Source organism: Schistocerca nitens, chromosome 5 (assembly GCF_023898315.1).
Source record: "Schistocerca nitens isolate TAMUIC-IGC-003100 chromosome 5, iqSchNite1.1, whole genome shotgun sequence".
In the NCBI taxonomy this organism is placed as follows: Eukaryota; Metazoa; Arthropoda; class Insecta; order Orthoptera; family Acrididae; genus Schistocerca; species Schistocerca nitens.
Genome location: NC_064618.1, coordinates 853,607,300 through 853,626,966, shown reverse-complemented (window position 1 = coordinate 853,626,966; position 19,667 = coordinate 853,607,300). Strand labels below are relative to the sequence as shown.

Below are 19,667 nucleotides of genomic sequence, written 5' to 3'. Positions count from 1 at the left end.
TGTCATTTTGAATAACTGATTATCAGTTAGATTACATCATGGTCAGACAGAGATTCTGAAATCAGATACTGGATTGTAAGGTGTACCCAGGAGCAGATACAGACTCAGATCACAATATAGTAGTGATGAAGAGCAGGCTGAAGTTTAAGACATTAGTCAGGAAGAGTGAATATGAAAAGAAGTGGGATACGGAAGTACTAAGGAATGATGAGATATGGTTGAAGTTCTCTAAGACTATAGATACAGCAATAAGGAATAGCTCAGTAGGCAGTACAGTTGAAGAAGTTGGGAAGGAAAACATAGGTACAAAGAAGGTAACTGCGAAGAAATCACGGGTAACAGAAGGAATAGTTAAATTGATCGATGAAAGGAGGAAGTACAAAAATGTTCCAGGAGACTCAGGAATACAGAAATACAAGTCACTGAGGAAGTGCAGGGAAGCTAAGATGAAATGGCTGCAGGAAAAATGTAGAAGACATCAGAAAAGAAATGATTGATGGAAGGACAGGCTCAGCATACAGGAAAGTCAGAACAACCTTCGGTGACATTAAAAGCAAGGGTGATAACATTAAGAGTGCAACGGGAATTCCACCGTTAAATGCTGAGGAGAGAGTGCAGAGGTTGAAAGAATACATTGAAAGCCTATATGAGGGGGAAGATTTATCTGATGTGATAGTAGAAGAAACAGGAGTCGAGTTAGAAGAGATAGGGGATCCAGTATTAGAATCAGAATTTAAAAGAGCTTTGGAGGACTTAAGATCAAATAAGGCAGAAGGAATAGATAACATTCCATCAGAATTTCTAAAATTACTGGGGGAGGAGGCAATAAAACGCCTATTCACATTGGTTTGTAGAATGTATGAGTCTGGCAACATACCATCTAACTTTCAGAAAAGCATCATCCACAAATTCCGAACATGGCAAGAGCTGACAAAGTGCAAGAATTACTGTACAATCAACTTAACAGCTCATGCATCCAAGTTGCTTACAAGAATAATGTACAGAAGAATAGAAAAGAAAATTGAGGATGTGCTAGATGACGAACAGTTTGGCTTTAGGAAAGGTAAAGGCACGAGAGAGGAAATTCTGATGTTGCGGTTAATAATGGAACCAAGACTAAAGAAAAATCAAGACATGTTCATAGGATTTGTCAATCTGGAAAAAGTGTTCGACAGTGTAAAATGGTGCAAGATGTTTGAAAGTCTGACAAAAGTAGGGGTAAGCTATAGGGAGAGATGGGTCATATACAATATGTACAGCAGCCAAGAGGTATTAATTAGAGTGGATGACCAAAAACAAAGTGCTTGTATTAAAAAGGGTGTAAGACAAGGATGTAGCCTTTCACCTCTATTGTTCAATCTGTACATTGAGGAATCAATGATGGAAATAAAAGAAAGGTTCAGGAGTGGAATTAAAATTCAAGGTGAAAGGATATCAAAGGTGAAAGGATACGATTCACTGATGACACTGTTATCTTGAGTGAAAGTGAAGAAGAATTACATGTTCTGCTGAAAAGAATGAACAGTCTAATGAGTGCAGAGTATGGATTGAGACTAAATTGAAGAAAGACAAAGGTAATGAGAAGTAGCAGAAATGAGAACAGCGAGAAACTTAACATCAGGATTGGTGGTCACGAAGTAGATGAAGTTAAGGAATTCTGCTACCTAGGTAGTAAAATACCCAATGACAGATGGAGCGAGGAGCGCCTATAAAGCAGTCTAGCAAAGGCACAAAAGGCATTCCTGGCCAAGAGAAGTCTACTAATATCAAATATCGGCCTTAATTTGAGGAAGAAATTTCTGAGAAGGTACGTCTGGGGTACAGCATTGTATGGTAGTGAAGCATGGACTGTGGGAAAACCAGAACAGAAGAGAATCGAAGCATTTGAGATGTGGTGCTACAGACGAAAGTTGAAATTTAGGTGGAATGAGGAGGTTCTGCACAGAATCAGGGAGGAAAAGAACATGTGGGCAACACTGATAAGGAGAAGGGACAGGATGACAGGACATCTGTTAAGACTTGAGGGAATGACTTCCATGGTAGTAGAGGGCAAAACCTGTAGAGGAAGACAGAGATTGGAATACATCCAGAAAATAATTGAGGATGTAGGCTGCAAGTGCTACTGTGGCATGTATGGTGTGTAATGTCTAAAAGCAAACACCCTACAACAATTGAAGGGCTCGGAGAGATATAGTCATAAGCCACAACTTTCACGAAATTGAGTTTTTCATGTTGTTGTTGTTGTGGTCTTCAGTCCTGAGACTGGTTTCATGCAGCTCTCCATGCTACTCTATCCTGTGCAAGCTTCTTCATCTCCCAGTACCTACTGCAACCTACATCCTTCTGAATCTGCTTAGTGTATTCATCTCTTGGTCTCCCCCTACGATTTTTACCCTCCACACTGCCCTCCAATACTAAATTGGTGATCCCTTGATGCCTCAGAACATGTCCTACCAACCGATCCCTTCTTCTGGTCAAGTTGTGCCACAAACTCTTCTTCTCCCCAATCCTATTCAGTACCTCCTCATTAGTTATGTGATCTACCCATCTAATCTTCAGCATTCTTCTGTAGCACCACATTTCGAAAGCTTCTATTCTCTTCTTGTCCAAACTATTTACCGTCCGTGTTTCACTTCCATACATGGCTACACTCCATACAAATACTTTCAGAAATGACTTCCTGACACTTAACTCTATATTTGATGTTAACAAATTTCTCTTCTTCAGAAACGCTTTCCTTGCCATTGCCAGTCTACATTTTATATCCTCTCTACTTCTACCATCATCAGTTATTTTGCTCCCCAAATAGCAAAACTCCTTTACTACTTTAAGTGTCTCATTTCCTAATCTAATACCCTCAACATCACCCGACTTAATTCGACTACATTCCATTATCCTCGTTTTGCTTTTGTTGATGTTCATCTTATATCCTCCCTTCAAGACACCATCCATTCCGTTCAACTGCTCTTCCAAGTCCTTTGCTGTCTCTGACAGAATTACAATGTCATCGGCAAACCTCAAGGTTTTTAATTCTTCTCCATGGATTTTAATACCTACTCCGAACTTTTCTTTTGTTTCCTTTACTGCTTGCTCAATATACAGATTGAATAACATCGGGGATAGGCTACAGCCCTGTCTCACTCCCTTCCCAACCACTGCTTCCCTTTCATGCCCCTTGATTCTTATAACTGCCTTCTGGTTTCTGTACAAATTGTAAATAGCCTTTCGCTCCCTGTATTTTACCCCTGCCACCTTCAGAATTTGAAAGAGAGTATTTCAGTCAACATTGTCAAAAGCTTTCTCTAAATCTGCAAATGCTAGAAATGTAGGTTTGCCTTTCCATTGACCAGCAGTTCCAGCTCAGATGATGTTTCGGTAAGGAAATAAAACGGTTTATTTCTCGTGATTAATTTCCTGTGGCTTGTGACTTTGTTTCTCTCAGCATTGGCAACGCATTTGATAGCCAGCCTGTGTGTTAATGATGAAACTTGATGGGCACATTTATGTTACTGCTTAATGGTGCAATAATGTAGTTTCAAAGGCAAAAGATGTGTAAAAAATATTTTCTCATTAATGTGATTTTAGCGAAATTTAATGCTTTGTGTGGCTTATGACTATATCTCACGCAAATTCTTAGACTATTTTGCTCTTCATATTATACCTTGAAATAAGTAGAATAAATGAAGAATCACCCGAAAAACCAAATCCTTCACGGAAAAGAAAGCGAAATATTGATCAGTGGAAGAAAAATAAAGCAAAACGTCGACGAAATGTTGGCAGCAGTATAAGTCTTTAAAAACCCACAAGACTGTTCAGGTTGCTACCATAGGAAGTCCCTGTACTTGTTCAAATAAATGCTTCACAAAACTGCTTGCAGAGGAAGAAAACATTTTTCATTCATTTTGGTACATAGGAAACTTTAATGCCCCGAATACTTACCTGATGAGCTGTATGAAAATGGAACCGAAAAAGCGGAGGTTTATTCACTATTTAAATACAAGTGGTTTAATATTTTGTACATTTATTTCATTTTGTTATATTTGTCATAATTTCTTTCAAAGCTATCCAAAAAAGACTTCCAAGAAAATATCATCCAGGGCTGTTACATTTTCTTATAATGTGAGGGTATGTGGAATGGAAGTCATGATCTGCAAGGAAGCTTTCCCAAGGGTTCATGGCTTACAGATACATGCACGAAGAGTGAGGAATTTGCAACATCAAATGAAGCAGGGATTTGCAGTGCCAAAAGAAGATGGGAGAGGTTTGTATGTTACTCTGTGCTATAAGTTAGGGATATATTCAAACTGAGTACTATACAAATATTTCTATTAGGAAGAGGATATAAGCTCATCTTTTTTTTATTTCAGGAAAACGTGGAAACTACCCATATAAATTTCAAAACGAAGCTGTACAAAGTGTTAGAGAACTTCTCAACGCCATATCGAAATATAACAGTCATTACAGTAGGCAACAGAACCCCAATAAAGTGTATTTGGATTGTGATCTCACAATTGCTTCCTTATTTAGAGATAAATACTCAGAATACTGCAAGGAAAAGCAGGTTCCTGCAGTATCTGAAAGTAAATTCAGAGAAATTTTCGTATCTGAATTTAACGTAGGCTTCAAACTACCAAAAAGTGACACCTGTCCAAAATGTGATGAATTTCTAATTGCAATAAATAACCCAGAATTATGTGCAGAAGAAGTCACAGAAAAGAAACAACAATATGAACTGCATCTCAAATAGCTGACAGAGGACAAAATATGATTGCGTCCTTAACTGCTCTGGTTAAAGAAAATTCGAAAGAGCATCATGTGATAGCAATGGACATGCAGCAAACATTCCCCACACATAAACTAACAGTAGGTCCAGCATTTTACAAGAGGAAAATATGGACATACAACTATGGTATCCACCACTGTGGATCAAATAACGATTATATGTTTCTGTGGAGCGAGAAAGATGGAGGACGGGGTTCAGATGAGGTTGGGAGCTGCTTATTGAAGTACTTGGAGACAACTAATCCTCAGACAAAACCTCTCCACATAATCATAGACAACTGCAAGGGTCAGACAAAGAATTGGACTATTATTGCTTTGGAAAGGTCCCTTGTTGCTACCAAAAGATTTGATTCTGTCCAGCATTACTTCACTGTGGTAGGTCACACCATGCTACCTTGTGATCGTGATTTTGGTAGCATTGAACGGTATGCAAGAAACAGTGTACACTCCAGATGAATGGGCAGAAGTAATAAAATCTGCGAGTCCGAAACATTTCATTGTAACTAAAATGTAAGGAGAAGACTTCAGAAGTTTGGAAAGCCTGAAGACATTGACCTCAAAACGTACAGAATCCACGTCTGGAGATCCCCACCATTTCAGTGAAGCTACTCAATTTAAGTTTGAGTCTGAAGATCCCTTCAAGCTAAGTGTAATGCTCTCTTATTCAGACATAGGAGCTCTCATGTCAGTGGATATTCGTGTCAAAAAGAAAGGAAGGCTAGTTGAACCAAAATGCATACCAGCTGCCAATAAAGTACAGAAAGCCACTACCAATTAACCAGAAAAAAATTGATGATCTACTGTCTCTTATTCCATGCATACCTGCAGCAAATCAAGACTTCTTTCGGTCATCTACCGGAAATAACGTGTACAATAATGAGGTAGAGGAACTTCCTTGATGTAACTGTATGAATGAAAAAATAATTTATACATCTCAGATACCTGATATGTATATATTAATGTGTAAAAATTATATATTCTGCTTGCTGTGTACGAGTAGTTAAAATAAATCCTTACAAATTCATACTTTATGTTTTACACAATTTTTTGGGAGATACAGTCATAAGCCACCGTTGACTACATCTTAATTAGAATCATTCTAAAATTAATATTTTATAGCATGCAGAGAGGTGACTATTTAACAACATGCTTCGCAAGTATTAACCAAGTGTTTGCAGCAGAAATAAGGTTCCTATTTTGTATTAAACATTTTCAGACCTCTATGGAACTTTAAACTCGCTGTATCTCAAAACTAGTTCGATGTGGCTTATGACTATATCTCTCCGACCCCTTCAATTGTTGAAAGGGTCTTGGCCAGAGAAGGGAGCATTATGGTCTGGAGAATATTTCCATGGCATTCCCTGGTCACTGACATCGTTCTGGAAGTCACAATAGGCCCTTGGGAACAATGTTCGCCCCTACATGCAATTTGTTTTTCATTGGCACAATGGCATCTACCAGCAGGACAATGCAATGTGTCACAGCCTGCAGTGTATGTGCTTGGTTGAAGAGCACCAGGATGAATTATCAAACTCTCCTGACTATCTAACTCCCAAGATTTTTTGTCTTGTGGATTATCTGAATGAATCCTGCTGTTTAACCAAGTTCACAATGACAATTAAAAATGCTGTAAATGAATAATAGATAGTCTGCAAAGCCACTGTAAGAAACCTCTGATTGTTAAATGGAGGCTTATGAGATGTTCATAATATAACAAGGTTTATGGTTCTGGGTTAAAAATATACCTTATCTTTAAACTGAGTTGCCCAAATATATTATCCCTCATGATATCAAGGAATGAAAATCTGTATTTAAAGCAAACAAGTTTTCTGGTGCCATCTGTTGACAACATTCTAATCATAAAGATCAGGTCCTGAAAATGTGTTTTCTAAGCAGTTCTTACATATTCTCAGTATCACAAAGTTGGCGTGACCTACAAGCTAAATGTGCCACTGCTTTATAAGAGCAGAATATCTGTGAATATGGAATAGTGTTTATTGTATTGTACAACTACCAAAAGTCAGCTGAAAAGCTATGAAATACGAGTAGCTCCCCTTTCAAACATTATTTGCTATATTATTCAATTTTAGACCTGAAATTGTAACTATTACACATTTACCATCACAACTAAAGATAAGGGATTAGTATATATAAGGAAAATAAGTGAATCTAGTTGTACATCCCTGAGGTACTAACCACATATGCCCATCAGATACAGATTCATTTCTTGTTTTGGCATTACTAGTTAAATATGACTGTGAAACCAAGTTACTGCTTGACTCTTACTTCTATAATTATTTTATCTTTTTAACAAGACACAATCTGTGTAGTCAAGCCCTAAAGACACATATGATAACCAAATCAAAATTCTCATCTGGCATTGATAACACCCCCAGAACCATTTTAAAGAAATGGGCAGCAGTAATAGCAAAGCCCTTCGCAGATGTTTGTAATTCCTGACTAGCTAATGGGGTCTTTCCTGAAAAACAGAAAATAGTCAAAGTAGGGATTTGTTTCAAAGGTTCAAAGAACAGACGTAAAACAATTATGAATCCATTTCTCTACTGTCTGCTTTTATGTAAAATATTAGAAAAAAAACATTTTATAAGAGACTGGTTCATTTTATAAAAGAAAATAACCTCCTCTCAAAATCACAACATGGTTTCCAGAAATGAAGGTCCACAGAATGTGCCATCTTTGATTTTGTAAATGAAGTCCTGACCTCAGTACATCATTAACAGGATATATCAGTTATATTTTTGGTCCTCACAAAAGTTTTTGGTGTCATAAACCATCAACTGCTACTCTCAAAATTAGAACATGTACGTGTCAGGGGACTGGGAAACAAATTGATACAATCATACTTGCGGAATAGACAACAAATAGCAAAACTTAATTATCAAGAAGCAGACAATATGCATGGGCACCAGTCAGAGAAACAGAATGTTAAATTGGTGTGCCCCAAAGTTCTATTCTATGCCCAATCTTGTTCCTGCTGTTTATAACTGACTTACAGTCTTCCCAAACATATATAAAATTTGCAGATGACACAAACATTCTGATAAAAGGGAAGGCTGTAGATGAACTGGAGAATGAAATAAAAGTGTGCATGTTACACATTGCTGACTGATTTTCCAGAAACAGTCTTATCATTAACCCAGAAATGACAGTAACTAAGCATTTGCTTCCACTCCATGAACCATTGACCTTGCCGTTGGTGGGGTGGTTTACATGCCTCAGCAATACAGATAGCTGTACCATATGTAAAACTGCATCACAGGTGTATCTGTTGAGAGGGCATACAAACAAATGGTTCCTTTTCAGTAGTTGCGGGTGCAACGGTCTGTATGATTTATCTGACCTTGTAACATCGATCAAAATAGCCTTGCTGTGCTGGAATTGCAAATGGCTGAAAGCAAAGGGAAACTACAGCTGCAACTTTTCCCAAGGATATGCAACTCTACTGTAGGGCAAAATGAGGATGGCATCCTCTTGGGTAAAATAATCTCCCCTTTTGGATCTCAGGGCAGGGACTACTCAGGAGGATGCTGTCATCAGGAAAAACAAAACTGGCATTTTACGTATTGGAGTGTGGAATGTTTGAGTCCTTACTTGGGCAGGTAGATTAGAAAATTTAAAAAGGGAAATGGATAGGTTGAAGCTAGATATAGTGAGAATTAGTGAAATTTGGTGGCAGCAGGAGCAGGACTTCTGGTCACATGAATTCAGTGTTATAAATACAATACAAGTAGGGGTAATGCAAGAGCAGATTTAATAATGAATAATAGGAATTTGGTTAAGCTACTATGACCAGTATAGTGAAAGCATTAGCCAAGACAGACATGAAGCCCATAACCACCACAATAGTACAAGTTTATATGTCAACTAGTTCTGCAGATGATGAAGAGATTGAAGAAATGTATCAGGAGATAAAAGCAAGTATTCAGATAGTTAAGGGAGACAAAAATTTAATTGTGAAGGGAGACTGGAATTCGACAGTAGGAAAAGAAAGAGAAGGAAAAATTGGAGATGAATATGGACTGGGGGAAAGGAATGACAGGTGTGAATATTATCAAACTATCAGTTTAATACAGTGGTTGCAAAATACTATCATGAATTCTTTACAGATGAATGGAAAAACTGGTAGAAGCTGACCTTGGGAAAGATCAGTTTGGATTCCGAAGAAATGTGGGAACACATAAGGCAGTACTGACTCTATGACTTATCTTAGAAGATACATTAAGGAAAGGCAAACCTACATTGATAGCATTTGTAGACTTGGAGAAAGCTTTTGACAACATTGACTGGAATACTCTCTTTGAAATTTTGAAAGTAGCAGAGGTAAAATACAGGGATCAAAAGACTATTTACAACTTGTACAGAAACCAGATGGCAGTTTTAACACACAAGCAGCATGAAAAGGAACAGTGATTGAGAAGGGAGTGAGACAGTGTTGTAGCTTATCCCCAATGTTGTTAAATGTGAACATTGAGCCAGCAGTAAAGGGAACCAAAGAAAAATCTGGAGTGGGAGTTAAAGTTCAGAGAGAAGAAATAAAAACTTTGAGGTTTGCCGATGACATTGTATTTCTGTCACATGCAGCGTAGGACCTGTAAGAACAGTTGAACAGAATGTTGTCTTGAAAGGTGGGTATAAGACGAACATCAGCAAAAGGAAAACAAGAATAATGAATAAACAGTTTACACAAGAAGAGAATACAAGCTTTTGAAATGTGGGGGCTACAGAAGAATGTTGAAGACTAGATGGGTAGATCGCACAACAACTGAGGAGGTACTGAATAGAATCGGGGAGAAAAGAAGTTTATGGCTAAATCTGACTAGAAGGATGGATCCGTTGATAGGACACATACTGGGACACCAAGGGATCACCAGTTTTGTATTGGAGGGAAGTGTGTGGGGTCAGAATCATAGATGGAGACCAAGGGATGAATACAGTAAATAGATACCTAAGGATGTAGGTTGCAGTCATTATTTGGAGTTGAAGGGCTTTCACAGGGTAGAGTAGCATGGAAAGCTGCATCAAACCAATCTTCGGACTGAGGACCACAACAAAAACAACAGCATACATTTACCCACACCCCAAGGAATACAGCCTTTAAGCCATACCATAATGCTGCCTGGTGAACAATTAGAAACTGTAAATAGCACTAAATTTCTTGGACTATGGATCCAAGAAAACCTAAAGTGGGACAAGCACGTAAGCTTCACCAATAAGAAATTAAGTATCACCTACTATTGAACAAAAATTCTTTCTGGTTGCATGACAAAACAAATGATAAAAAAAATATATTATGCACACATGGATCACTGTTGAAATATGGTATAAAGTTTCAGCCCCACTCACCTACCAGCAGAAATTACTTCATTGCTCAAAAAAGAATTGTAGGGACCATAGGAAATGTAACTACTTGAAGTTCATGCAAGCCACTATTTAAGAAAGTGTAAATTTGCCACTATCTTGTTTCTGTATTCTGGGAGTTATGAAAATAATGGACACTAAAGACAAACTATTCTATAAAAATGAAACATTTCATAAATATAATACATGACAGAAAAATAAGACTGCATAGTGAATATGCAAAAACAAAATTTAGGCAAGATGTGCCTCTACTAGCAAGCAAAAAACCATACAAGTTACAACAACACATTAGGACACAAAAAATTAAGGAATTTTAAACTGTCTCTTAAAATGTATCTTTTAAATAAACTGTATTATAGTGTTGATGAATCTATACATCCTAGACTGTATAGCAGCTAGTGAAACTAGCTGCTTCTACAAATGTGGATGATTTCCTCCACAATACTTCAACCAGTAACATAACCAGTATTAATGTACATCAAGCAGATTGTAAATATCTTCTAATCTTTAAATTTGTGTCTAAATCAGAAGTTGCAAACTATGCTCATGGAGATGCTGCAAAAACTGTAAACATCACTTTGATTTTTTAATTAAAAAGATTAATTATTGCTAATAATAAGAAGAGTATTGTGATTTAGTGTAACTCTGTTTCTTTTGTACAGAAGAAGATATGATGTAAACTATGATCAACACAATACCATAAGAATCATAAAAATCTTTTTGCTTTTTTAACTAGAATAACTATTATAAGTTCTTAAGAAGAATGTAAGTATAGCTATCCATATGTAAGTATTTGCTTACAGCTTTTATGCACATAAACTTTTGTTCACTATTCCGCCGGAACATTATGACCACCTACCTAATAGACAGGATGTCCACCTTCGGCACAGATAACAGTGGCAATGCATTGTGACATGAAAGCAATGACACCTTGGTAGCTGGAGGGAATATGCACCACATCTGCACACACAAGTCACCTAATTTCTGTAAATTCCGTGGAGGGCAGCGATGAGCTCTGACGCCACATTTAATACCGTCCCAAATGCATTCAATTGGGTTCAGATCTGGCGAGTTGGGGGGCCCAGCACATCAACTGAAACTCACCACTGTGTTCCGCAAACCACTCCATCGCACTCCTGGCCTTGTGACATGGCTCATTATCTTGCTGAAAAATGCCATTGCCATTGAGAAACATGATTGTCATGAAGTGGTGTATGTTATCTGCAACCATTGCACTGTACTCCTTGACCATTATGGTACCTTTCACGAGCTCCACTGGACCCATGGATGCCCATGTGAATGTTTCCCAGAGCACAATGGAGCCACTGCCGGCTTGTCTCCATCCCACAGTACAGGTGTCAATGAGCTCTTCCCCTGGAAGACAATGGATTTGCTCTCAGCCATTGGCATGATGAAGCAGGTATCAGGATTCATTGGATCATGCAATGCTCTGCCATTCTGCAACCAACATTCAGTGCCAATGGTCATGTACTCATTTGTAGTTGCCGATATTGTGGTGTTAACATTGGCACATGCATGGATCATCGGCTGCAGAAGCCCATTGTTAGGAGTGTTCAGTGCTCTGTGTATTCAGACACATTTGTACTCTGTCTAATATTAAAGACTGGTGTTAATTCCGGCACAATATGTGCCTGTCCTGTTTTATGAGTCTGGATGTGGTTTCACTTTGGTTTCGCCATGTGTTGAAGACACTCACCATAGCACTCCTTGAACACTTGACAAGTAGTGCAGTTTCCAAAATGCTTGTGCCAAGCATCCAGGCCATCACAATCTGCCCTCGGTCAAACTGAGATGGATCACACGCCTTACCCATTCTACACATGGACAGCACACACACTGTACTACAAGCATTGTGCATGTGTCTGACTAGCAGTCATCCCTCACCAGGTGACACTGCTATCGCCTGGACAGGTTTATATTGATAGGAGGTTGGTGGTAATAATTTTCTGGCTGATCAGTGTATATTGTAACATATATACAATTTATAATCACCACATTCATTCATGTTGTCTCATCTCACCACCTCATAACAACTGACTTGTCCAGTATTAATCTGTATCTATGTACAAAAATGATGACTTAGACCAATGAAATAATAAATCAACAGCTACAATTTCTCTTTATAATAGTACCTTTTAATATTCCAGAGCAAAAGGAATATAATGCCTGATCAAACGATGAGTCATTCTTAAAACTAAATTTCAAATCTAAAATCTATTAACTAGTTGTACTCAGAGAAGTAATTACTCTAGTGTACATTGCCTTTCCAAAAATGTTTGTAGAGTCAGGTAACAATGTAATCAGTCCGTACTTATCAACTTAATCTCTTCCCCATTTTTTGATGTCTTTTTGTTATCCACACTGCTTGCAGGCTACTAACAGATTTATGATTTATGTTTCTTCACCGTATTCGACAAATATCACAGTGAAGTAGAATTTTCAGAGATATGGAATAGGTCAAGTTATACACTAACAAAGAGAAGTGGCTGTTAAAAACTGTATTTATAATCAACTAGTGTCAGAAAGCTATAAATTACTTGTGTTTACTCTGGCTAAATTTTACATAGTAAAACAAGCAGGAAATATACCACTTTTGGTAGTAACAAAAAAATAAACAAAAGTTTGGAAAGTAGGAGACGAGGTACTGGCAGAAGTAAAGCTGTGAGGACGGGGCGTGAGTCGTGCTTGGGTAGCTCAGCTGGTAGAGCACTTGCCCACGAAAGGCAAAGGTCCCAAGTTTGAGTCTCGGTCCGGCACACAGTTTTAATCTGCCAGGAAGTTTCATAAACAAAAACTTTAAAGTACTGATAATTCTTCAGCTACATTTATTAAATGGCTGCGAGCTTAATACCTAGATATCCATATTACTACTTATCAAAGGATAACAGTAAGTTAAATTTGTTATAACAGAGACACAAAAATTCCTAGAACATTAAAACTGTTACAAAGTGAGACATGAACCTGGAAACTTGCCTTTGGGGACAAGGCCCTTTTTGACTGTGCTATCCAGACACACCTCACAGTCCAACTTGACAGACTCAGTTCTACCGCGCAGTGGTTAGCACACTGGACTCGCATTCGGGAGGATGACGGTTCAATCCCACGTCTGGCCTTCCTGATTTAGGTTTTCCGTGATTTCCCTAAATCGCTCCAGGCAAATGCTGGGATGGTTCCTTTGAAAGGGCACAGCCGACTTCCTTCCCCGTCCTTCCCTAATGCGATGAGACCAATGACCTCGCTGTTTGGTCTCTTCCACCAAACAACCCAACCCCCCTACCAGTACCTCATTCCTACTTTGTTACAATGAACGTGTCATATGGCAAACAGGAGGCTTAAATTTTTGCATTTAGATAATCAAATGACTTATAGGGATTGTTAATAATATAGGCTTTTTATGGCTATTTCTAGATGCAAAACAATGCTTAACATAATTAGTGAGAGGTGCTTAAAAGGGGAGCGAACTCTTACCTATTGTGTTACCAAAAGCAAGAGAAAACATGTATCCCACAGCCTTAAATACGGCTGTAATCAACAAAGTGTAAAACAACAGATAAATGTCATCAATTCACTTCTGCTGAGATACTTGAAAAAGGTTATCCTGTCTCAGTTCAGTGCCCCCTAACTGAAAAAAAATCTGCTTAAAGTATTATGGCACAGTTTTTGAAAAGATTCTTTCATTCATTGTGTTATTTGGATCCCATCAAAGAAGAAAACTGTTGGGGATGTGGAACAAACCAAAATATACATTAACATAAGAGAATCCATCACTGAAACATAATAAAACAATGGAAACTCCAGTAGGAATACCAACAATCTAGGAATAGATAGACTACTGCTTACCATAGAGAAGATAGGCAGGCAAAATTAAAAGACTGCTACTTACCATAGAGAAGATAGACAGGCAAAATTAAAAGACACTTATGTAAAGCTTTCGGCCACAGCCTTCATCAGCAAAAGAGAAACACACACCATTCATATACACAAGCAAGCACACCTCATGCACAGATGACTCCCAACTCCAGCAGCTCAGGCCTGAATGCAACCATCAAATGGGATGCAAGCAGCAATCTGGAGCAGGTGGGGATGGAAAAGGGATAGTAGTGTACAGGTGGGGGAGAGACGAACGCTGTCTGATGGTTGTGTGCAGGGATCAGAATGCCAACAGGCTAGTGACAGGAGGTTGTGAGGCAGGGAGGTGGAAAAAGGGACCAAAAAAGAAGAGGAGAGGGGAAAGATGGGCAGGTGCATTGTCAGAGGGTGACAAACAAAAATGGTGGGAGACGAGAATGGGGAGGAGATGATAGAATAGAGGGGTGAAAACTGTTGGGTGGAGGGTGTGGGGACAGTATTTACCATATGTTGAGGTCAGGACAATTACGGAAGTGGAGAATGTGTTGTAAGGATAGCTAGCATGTGCGCAGTTCGGTGGTGGATGGAAGGATCCATATGGCTTGGGTAGTGAAGCAGCCATTGAAATCAAGCCCACTATGTTCAGGTACATGTTATGCCACAGGATTGTCTACTTTGCTCTTGGCCACAGTTTGGCAGTGGCCGTTCATCCTGGTGACAGCTGCTTGGTATTCATACTAATATAAAATGCTGTGCAATGATTGCAGCACAGCTGGTAAAAGACATGACTGGTTTCACGGGTTGTCTAGTCCCTGATGGGTAAGAATAAATCTGTGACTGGACTGGAATAGGGAGTGCCGGGTCAGTGGATTGGGCAGCTCTTGTACCTGGGTCTCCCATGGGGATATGATCCTTGTGGAAAGTGGTTGGGATTAGAAGTGATATAGGAGTGGACTAGGATGTTCTGGAGCTTGGGTGGACAGTGGAGCACCACTTTAGGAGGGTGGGAAAGATCTTGGGTAGGATGTCTCTCACTTCATGGCATGATGATCAGTAATCAAAGTCCTGAAATGAGGTATATCCTACCTGAGATCCTTCACACCCCTCATAAGGTGGGTTCTGTCACCCACCCTACATCCACAATATCCTAGTCCATCCCTATGCCATTCCCAATCCCAATCCCTTGTCACAAGGATCATATCCATGTGGAAGACTCAGGTGCAAGACCTGTCTGATCCACCCACCCAGCAATTCCTATTTCAGTCCTGTCATAGGTTTATCCTACTCCATCAAGGACAACCTGTGAAAGCAGCCATGTCATTTACCAGCTCTGCTGCAATCATTGCACAGCTTTTTATATTGGTATGACTACCAACCAGCTGTCCACCAGGATAAAAGACTACTGCCAACCTGTGGTCCAGAGCAAAGTAGTCAAAGTAGTCCTCCCAGAGGCACAACATGCAACTGAACATTACATACTTGATTTCAATGGCAGTTTCACTACCCGAGCCGTATGGATCCTCCCCTCCGCTACCAGCTTTTCTGAACTGCACAGATGAGAGTTATCCTTACAACACATTCTCTGTTCCCGTAATTTTCCCAGCCTCAACATACGGTAACATACTGCCCCACACACTCCACCCATCAGTTTCCACCCCCTCTGTCCTATCATCTCCTCCCCATTCTTACCTTCCACTCTCTTTGTTTGCAGCCCTCTGCCAGCACACCTGCCCATCTTTCCCTGCTCCCCTCCTTTTTTTCCCCAACTCCCTGCCCCACAACTTCCTGACACCTCATCTGTTAGCATTCTAGTCCCTGCACACTCCACCAGACAGCATTTTTCTCTCCCCCCACCTGTACACTACTATCTCTTCCCATTCTCCACCTGATCCAGATTGCTGCTTGCATCTCGTGTGATAGATGCATTCTGGTCCGGGCTGCCACAATTGATGAGCTTGCGTGTATGAATGGTGCGTATTTTTCTTTTGCTGATGAAGGCTATAGCCGAAAACTTTATGTAAGGGTCTTTTAATTGTGCCTGTCTGAAACTTAACATATCTTCTTTATGGTAAGTAGCAGTCTATCTCTTCCTACATTATTGAAACATAATATGTGTTGCTGTTGTTGTGGTCTTCAGTCCTGAGACTGGTTTCATGCAGCTCTCCATGCTACTCTATCCTGTGCAAGCTGCTTCATCTCCCAGTACCTACTGCAGCCTACATCATTCTGAATCTGTTTAGTGTATTCATCTCTTGGTCTCCCTCTACCATTTTTACCCTCCACACTGCCCTCCAATACTAAATTGGTGATCCCTTGATGCCTCAGAACATGTCCTACCAACCGATCCCTTCTTCTAATCAAGTTGTGCCACAAACTTCTCTTCTCCCCAATCCTATTCAATACCTCCTCATTAGTTATATGATCTACCCATCTAATCTTCAGCATTCTTCTGTAGCACCACATTTCGAAAGCTTCTATTCTCTTCTTGTCTAAACTATTTATCGTCCATGTTTCACTTCCATACATGGCTACACTCCATACAAATACTTTCAGAAACGACTTCCTGACACTTAAATCAATACTCGATGTTAACAAATTTCTTTTCTTCAGAAACGCTTTCCTTGCCATTGCCAGTCTCCTACTTTGACCATCATCAGTTATGTTGCTCCCCAAATAGCAAAACTCCTTTACTACTTTAAGTGTCTCATTTCCTAATCTAATTCCCTCAGCATCACCCGACTTAATTAGACTACATTCCATTATCCTCGTTTTGCTTTTGTTGATGTTCAGCTTATATCCTCCTTTCAAGACACTATCAGTTCCGTTCAACTGCTCTTCCAGGTCCTTTGCTGTTTCTGACAGAATTACAATGTCATCAGCGAACCTCAACGTTTTTATTTCTTCTCCATGGATTTTAATACCTACTCCAAATTTTTCTTTTGTTTCCTTCACTGCTTGCTCAATGTACAGTTTGAATAGCATTGGGGAGAGGCTAAAACCCTGTCTCACTCCCTTCCCAACCACTGCTTCCCTTTCATCTCCCTCGACTCTTATAACTGCCATCTGGTATCTGTACAAATTGTAAATAGCTTTTCGCTCCGTGTATTTTACCCCTTCCACCTTCAGAATTTGAAAGAGAGTATTCCAGTCAACATTGTCAAAAGCTTTCTCTAAGTCTACAAAAGCTAGAAACGTAGGTTTGCCTTTCCTTAATCTTTCTTCTAAGATAAGTTGTAGGGTCAATATTGCCTCACGTGTTCCAATATTTCTATGGAATCCAAACTGATCTTCCTCGAGGTCAGCTTCTACCAGTTTTTCCAATCGTCTGTAAAGAATTCGTGTTAGTATTTTGCATCCGTGACTTATTAAACTGATTGTTCGGTAATTTTCACATCTGTCAAAACCTGCTTTCTTTGGGATGGGAATTATTATATTCTTCTTGAAGTCTGAGGGTATTTCGCCTGTCTCATACATCTTGCTCACCAGATGGTAGAGTTTTGTCAGGACTGGCTCTCCCAAGGCCGTCAGTAGTTCTAATGGAATGTTGTCTACTCCCGGGGCCTTGTTTCGACTCAGGTTTCAAGCACAGAATTTAATATCTCTGGCATCACTGCAAATTCCACTGTCAAAATGCAAATAGCAAACCTCTTTATGTAGAACTCTTAATATATGACTTGTGGTTCAGTTTGCAGCTGACCAAGATATTAACATGGGTATTCTGAAATTGCATAACCAATCTTTGGGTCAGATATTTGTCACAGCTTAAGCAAATTAGGTTTTGCAGGCAGTTCAGAAGTCACTGGTAGGTCTGATGTTAGGAAATGACAGTCACAGAAGTTCATAAGAAATTGTGTCATAATAAAACTGTCTACCTCCGACATCATTCCGGAAACTATCTGTATTAATGCTGAAAAAACGAACTCTCAATATGTTATATACAGAAAGACTGTGTAGGATTGTCAAAAACACTAGTTTTAAATGGTATTAATTGTAACTAACCAGCTAACATTAACATGAGATCTTGATCATTAAAATTATATATTATTTCTGTTACACAATTAATAGCATAATCCCTGTCAGTTTCTGATATAGAATAACATTGAAATGTCATGTACATAGCTTATTATATAAGATTTGATAGGTTGTGTAATGCCATTAAAATATACCAGGAAAAAAATAGGTCCCTGAAGTTAGGACTGTATTATTCACTTACTGGTAAATTGGAAATTTATAATATTATATCTAATCTCTTGTCCGTTACATACCCAGCTTGTCAGGAATGTGTGTAGAAATTTCACAGATGAGTTGTTGATATTATATGCCTTTAGTTTCTTTGGAATTAACATACAGTTTACTGTCAATGTTTTTGCCAAGCTTTTGTATTCTGTAGTCTAGTCAGTGGTAAACTTTGTAAAATTAAAAAAAAAAGGGGGGGGGGGTGGAGAGAGAGAGAGAGAGAGAGAGAGAGAGAGAGAGAGAGAGAGAGAGTTCCTAACTACATTGGTCATGCTTAGATTTTACCTCCTTGTCCAGGGTTCAGAATGGAATTATTTACTCTGGTGGTTCATATATCCAACAAGGTCCCATCTAACAAAGTGCTAGCTTAACTATCTGATTAACCAGGTTTTCTAAAAATCATCTGGATTTCTAGATACAGTGATTTAAAAGTAGTGCAAGCTACACAGCAAGTATCAGTTTTTATTTAAAGCTGTATTACAAGTAATAATGCTTTATAAATAGTATTTAGTATTTATATCAATATAAGTTAGCTGAACACAAATAACTTGGCATTAGCTGTATTAAGTACAGATGTATCTGTTGGCGTCATGAAAATTTGCACTGTACTGTGACTCGAATCCGGATTTTTCGGTTACCGCGAGCAGTCATCGTACCTTTAGATAACCTGTGCAAGCCTACTGCATCGACCCACACCATCTACATCACTATAGCATAGTTTCTTACTTTCATCACTGAAAGCTCACAGTTTAATTCTGTATTGTTGCAGTAGTGAGAACAAGATTATGGGGACTCGAGACCTGTGAATTATCGTTTAGTGCCCACTTCAAAATGTAATGTTTACCTTTTCAGGCAGAACATCTGCACTTAATACAGCTGACACCATGTTATTTGCATTCAGCAAATTTATACTGATCTAATTTCGAACAGCTATCAGTTATCATCAATGTAAACATTACATGCTGAGGCGGGCACTAGATGATAATTTATAGTCTCAATTCTCCATAGCCTTATTCTCACTAATGCAGCAATACAGAATTAAGATGCGAGGAGTCAGTTATGAAAGTAAGAGACTGTGGTATAGGGTTGCCGACAGTGTGATGTGTGGAAAACATGCACTGACTGCTTAAAGTTAAGGTGACTGCTCACAGCAAGCAGGAAATCTGGATTCAAGTCCCACAAAAATTTTCACTCGTCACCAGCAGATAGAACATGTTTTCCTAATACAGCGAACCCCAAGTTATTCACATTCAGTGAGTTTATATTGATCTAATTTCGAACAACTGCCAGTTGTCATCAGTGTTGATATTTATAGCCATAAAAGTTTTTTGTTTGAAAAATACAATTGTTATCAAGTAAATATTAAGCTACTAATAGCAGGAAAACAACAACTCTGTTGT

General features: G+C 38.9%; 2 protein-coding genes across 5 annotated transcripts in view; one reads left to right on the top strand and one right to left on the bottom strand.

Annotated features, from left to right (window-relative positions):
• Window positions 1-19,667, bottom strand: part of LOC126260760 (dynein regulatory complex subunit 7-like) — a 200,874-nt gene that overhangs the window by 52,612 nt on the left and 128,595 nt on the right. The gene's annotated exons all lie outside the window — the stretch shown is intronic.
• LOC126259242 (protein distal antenna-like) overlaps window positions 1-19,667 on the top strand; it is a 160,424-nt gene that overhangs the window by 55,586 nt on the left and 85,171 nt on the right. For 2 of the 4 annotated variants that reach the window (XR_007546489.1, XR_007546487.1), the window contains 2 exons: window positions 4,062-4,261; window positions 4,368-5,770. The exons of 1 other annotated variant lie outside the window; for it this stretch is intronic. The gene's annotated coding sequence lies outside the window, so the exon portion shown is untranslated. One more of the 4 variants, XR_007546490.1, reaches the window with a different exon arrangement.